The sequence below is a fragment of the Podarcis vaucheri genome, assembly GCF_965113315.1.
Source record: "Podarcis vaucheri genome assembly, chromosome: 7".
Classification (NCBI taxonomy): Eukaryota; Metazoa; Chordata; class Lepidosauria; order Squamata; family Lacertidae; genus Podarcis; species Podarcis vaucheri.
Window position 1 is genome coordinate 80,585,946 of NC_138765.1, and position 6,000 is coordinate 80,591,945.

The window sequence follows — 6,000 nt, forward strand, 5'->3', positions numbered from 1 at the left end:
ACATGAAAGAGAGCATACATGTTTTCTTTGTCCTGATCTATGCTGAATAAACTGCTTGTAAATATGCTTTATGTATACCTCTGTCCGCCCTTCTGTCGCGAAGAGTTAATTACTCTGCTGACTAGAGCGTGCTCCAGCTTCTGAAGAGTTCTGAAGCTGCGGGTCACTGATTTATGCTGTGCCAAGGACCGGAGATCGCCCGGCTACCAGCCGGTGGGCTGGAGCCAGCTGGGGGGCCTGCAAATTGCCCCCGTTTCCTTGGACACATCCCAACATAACCAACTGAGAAGATTCAGTTACTGCTCCCTTCCTGATGGGGCTCGTGAAAGCCAACAAGTTTTAAAAATTTCTGCAGGTCTAGATGAGCTCCTGGCAGACAGACTTTTGTGACAGCAAGTATGTGCAGGTAAACCGTTATCAGAGTGCAGGTGACTCTGGACCTTTTCCATCCCACCTTGAATTTGCAGTGCGATTTCCATTCCACCGCAGTTTGCCTTTTGCAAACAAACAAACAAACAAACAAACAAACAAACAAACCCCAAACCCCTACATTGTTTGTCCCACTGTCCACTGTGGTACAATTATATAACACCCATAATTAATCACATGAATTGCATTGCTGTTATGTTATTCCACCTCATCATTTCAGTGCACAGTACAAAGGAGGGGAAGGGGAACAATCAATTATGTATCATTTGCAGATGGAAAGCAGTGTAAATACCTATTGTACTTGCTAGATTGATTTCCCTTCCTGAAGTGGGACAAATAGGCAAAACCTGGCCATTTCTGCTCCTGTTAATGGTGGAATTGAGCAATTCTGTCTAGGTTGAGCCCCAGCACCTATCTGAGGTCACACACTGTGTAAGATCTGCAATACATCTTCCCTGGAATAGAAAGACATTTTGTTTTGTTTCTGTCATCCAGTAAACACCATACCACAACTTCCCCTGGCAGCTGGTTTCTATTGCCCAACTCTCTTAGGCAAATGTTTGGCTCCCTTTTTTTGTAATCTCCTTTCCTCATTCCTAGACCTTGCCATCAGCATCTCTTTCCAAAAACAGACTTTCTGTTATTTTTCAGCCCCAAGTTGGCCTCCTAACACTTCTCAGCACCTTTAACAAATGACAGCTCTGTGATGAAGCTGTGACTGTTTCAAATGGCATCATAGTGCTTTGAATGTCTGGCAGGAATGTCTGGCACCCATCTGAGCCTTTGGCTTTGCTGGCCAGGGCTGGTAGGTGTTGGAGTCGAACCACATTTGGAGGGTCATGAGTTCCCCCATCCCTGAACTAGACCCTCACTTGTCTTCACTGCCCCTGGCTCCCTCCATTCCCCCTCTGCCTTCTTTTAATTCTGGGCTGGCCAACCTCTGGCTGATCCCAGACTACAACTCCCATCCTCCTCTTCCCTGACCACGCTGCCTGCGGCTGATGGGAGTTGGAGTCCATCAACATCTGGAGGGCTGCAGCTTCCTTCCTAGACCTGGTGACATCCAGGTCTTTTTTTTTTTTTTACTTCAAAATATCGACCAAATGCTGGCTGGGGCTGATTGGAGCCATAGTCCGAAATATCTGGAGGGCACCGGATCGACGAAGGCTATTAGGCCTAGGGATGGGTGAAATTGTCCATCTCAGTTTCTTTCATTTTTCCAGTCTTCAGTTCTCTGCATTGCCACATCCGTGTTCCAAGTGTGATGTGTGTCTTTAAAAAGCCTTCGTGAAAATTTCACCAGCAGTTCAGTGTGGATTTCTCCCAATATATACATTTATGCATTCAGTTTCCCCTATTATTATTATTTTTTCAAAGCCTATGTTCCCTAATATTTACATTCCCCCGTATGTTTATTTTTCCACATATATTTAAATTTCACAAGAACATAGGAAGAAGCCAAAGGGGGCCCATTTAGTCCAGCCTCCTCTTCTCACAATGGCTGACCAGAAGCTCCGAAGGAAAACCCACAAGCAGGGTTCTCTACTTTTGAATGCCATCTTCATTTTATCATATGCATTTTTACGCACACTTTACCTCAGCATATGCATTTTTTGGTACACATGGCTGGAGAGGTGCATTGCAAAATATGGAAAAATGCAAATTTGGAAGGTGGGCTGCATTTCAGTTCCTGTCTTGTTTTGGAAAATGTGAATAAAACAGATTCTTCTTTAAACAAATCCATCCCCCCATTCATTAGTCAGGCTGACAGAAAACAGTCACTTTGCAAAACAAACAAACACAGGACTGCAGAGGTGCAGATTTCCTTTTCATGGAGGCCAAATTTCACACTAAGAATCACAAACCCCAATAGCAATATGGCCTAACACACCAGTCACACTCCTGTCGCCTCTTGGATTTTAAGAAGTCAGTTATGAACAATCGCTTGGTTGACGTGGATCAAAGTCACTCCCTTTTACCCGCTAACAAAAACATGTTTTTAAAAAAACTTGTCCTTTTAAAATAAAAGCTCCACACCTCTTTATAATCTTCCGGGAGCGATCGCAATAAGGAAAGAGGAAGATGTGAATTTATTTCTCTCTGACTGACAAGGGGAGCGCTGTTAGTGTGACCTGTGTCATTACACTCTGAGGTAAAATTTGAGGTAAAATGTGATGCTGAGCCAGATATTTATGGCCATTTCTATCATAACCACACAAGAAAACAAATTCCATAGCGATTATGAACAAACAACTGTGGTTAGCTAAACTGAGGTGATCTGGAGATAAAATAAAAAGGCACGACTAAGGTTTTTCGTTTTTTACCTCAGACATGGACAGGGGGCATAGGTTGCTCTCCTGACCTAAACAACAACCATGAAGTAAAATGGGAGATGCTTCGGTTTGTAGCAGGAACCCCCCACCCCAATCATTCAGTTTGTACAAACATCACAGACTCACACTCACACACTACATATGCCACACTTCTGTTATAAATTCATAGAAGAATCAACCATACATTGGATTTGCACTGTTCCATTTTTGTTTTACTCCATATGACAAGGACTATCAAAGGGGGGTGGTGGCTTGGTTCTGCTCAGCCATAATCCCTTCACCATCCCAGCACATCCACAGGAGCCCTGCCCAGTTGCTATGCCAACCCTGATGGTCCTAGACAGAAGACCATCAAGATCACAAAGAACTTGCATATGGGAGTGGATTCAGCATGGACTGACACAAAGGACAATGATCAGATCTTCCCTCTGGGGGCAGGAAACTGCCAACTCCCCTTTGTCTCCTGGAAGTGACTCATGGGCAGGGGGAAAGCCAGGTGACAGGACACTCAGGTTACCACCACAACTCCTCCCTCAACCCCTCCTTTCTGTAATGTATGCATGATGTTTCTGGGGGTGGGCTTGACCTGGGGGATGGGAATTTCAAAGGTTTTTATAAGGTCTGGCACACCATCTTTCTGGGTCTTTCCTCTCTCCTGCAAGTGAGGGGAACACCCTGTTGCAACAGTTCAATAAAGGCCAAGCCTACAGGCTGCTGTTTTGCTCCAAGTTATCCTGGTTGGTGTCTTTGTTTTTGTCCAAGGGAGCCCTTGGATTTTTCCGGTAACAGGTTCATGAGGCTGTTTTACCAAAACAAATTAACAACAAGATAGTCGATTTCCCCCACTATTGTCGGTTAAGGTTATTTACTTTGCTTTATTTTTCAGAAAAGGGGTAGTCAAGATGGCGTCCTCCTGGTGCCGAGGGACTAGAACTTCTGTCATTCATACACATACACTTTTCAAATTTATACATTTCATTAGCTTTACAATCAATTTATCATTTCAAAATTTGACTTCCTCCCCCTTCTTTCTGTGGTTCCTTAAATATATTTTTAATATCTTCTGTATATCCACATTAACTTAATGTGCTCATTTAATCATCTACTTTAAATATATACTCTTACAAACCTGTAGGTTACTACCATAATCTTGCTAATGTTTTTATCTGTTTACAATTTATCTGTAAATATTCAATAAACTCTTTCCATTCTTTTATAAAGAGTTTGTTGTCTTGATTTTTTTTTCTTCCAGTAAGTTTCGCCATTTCTGCATCTTCCATAAGTTTTTGGTTTTTTTTTTAAAAAAAATATTTTTATTGCTTTTTTCCAGGTACAGATGTAAAGTCAGATATATAAAAGAAATAACAGAAAAAGAAAAGAAAAAGAAAAAGAAATCCAACTTTCCGAGACATTTTTTCATAACCAACCGGACTTCCCCACATCTCCCTCACCCTGCATTCTTTACAATAAAAGTATCAGCAAATTGTTACCTTGTTTCGTGCGTTCTTTTGTACTTTCAAATAATTATATTTTGGGTTTAAAATACTTATTATCAATTTACTTTTACCCTAAAATAGATATAATGTTACTTTAAACTTTGTTGCTTTCAAAATTGTAACCTAATTTCCCATATCACCAAATCTTATTGCTGAAGCTAGATTTTCCAAATCGTGCAAGTTCTTAACATTCATATAACTTACAATATTTTTGTAAATAGACCTTAAATTTTTTCCAGTCCTCCACCATTTTTTTTCCTCCCAGATCTCGGATTCTGCCAGTCAGTTCAGCCAGTTCCATATAGTCCATCAACTGTGTCTGCCACTCTTCCAGTGTGGGTAAATCTTGTGTTTTCCAATATTTTGCGATGAGAATTCTTGCTGCTGTAGTTGCGTACATAAAAAAAGTTCTATCCATCTTTAACACTTTCTGGCCGACAATGCCCAGGAGGAAGGCCTCTGGTTTCTTGGGAAAGGTATACGTAAATACCTTTTTTAACTCATTATAAATCATTTCCCAGAAGGCCTTCACTTTTGGACATGTCCACCAGAGGTGAAAGAATGTCCCTTCAGCCTCCTTACATTTCCAACATTTGTTATCAGACAGGTGATATATCTTTGCAAGCTTGACTGGGGTCATGTACCACCTGTATATCATTTTCATAATATTTTCTTTCAAGGCATTACATGCCGTGAATTTCATACCGGTGGTCCATAACCTTTCCCAGTCCTCAAACATGATGTTATACCCAATATCCTGCGCCCATTTTATCATGGCTGATTTGACTGTCTCATCCTGGGTATTCCATTTAAGCAGCAAGTTATACATTCTTGAAAGAACTTTAGTCTTAGGTTCTAGTAGTTCTGTCTCTAACTTCGATTTTTCCACCTGGAATCCTGTTTTTTTGTCCATTTTAAAAACCTCTTGAATTTGAGCATAGTGTAACCAGTCTCGCACCTTGTTCTCGCCATTTCTGAATCTTCCATAAGTTTTTGTATCCATTCTTCCTTTGCTGGGACTTCTGCTTCTTTCCACTTTTGGGCAAGTAACATTCTTGCCACTGTAGTAGCATACATAAATAAATTTCTATACAGTTTGGGTACTTCTGTTCCCATAATTCCCAAAAGGAAAGCTTCTGGTTTCTTTTAAACAAACATTATTTTAAACATATTTTTCAATTCATTATATATCATATCCCAGTAAGCCTTAACCTTACACCAAGACACATATGATAAGAAGAACATTCTTTCTCTTTACATTCCCAACACTCTATTTGATTTGGATTCATACATTTTTGCCAGTTTACTCGGAGTTACCGTATTTTTCGCTCTATAACACGCAGATTTTTTCTCCTAAAAAGGAAGGGGAAATGTCTGTGCGTGTTATGCAGCGAATGTGTGGTCCCTGGAGCCGAAAAATGAGGCAAAAATCAAACCGCGCTTCAGGGAGAAGGGAAGCCTGAAGAGAGGAAGTGGCAGCTTTCCTGCATTCTGCCTCAGGGTCTTACTGCCCGCCCTCTCTGTTTCATTACTGTGTTTGCTCAAACGGAACAAAGAGCAGGGGAAGCCCCTCCCCTCCAGGCAAGTAGAGGGGAAAGCAGAGCGTCCGTCCTTCTATCCTCTCCCTGCTCCGGAGGAACAATGTTTGTGAAGGGAAGAGAGATTACAGGTTCGGCTTAAAATTCTGATTTGACTTCCTGCTTTTTGTTTTTGGAGACACACAGCATTCAAATATGCTTTCT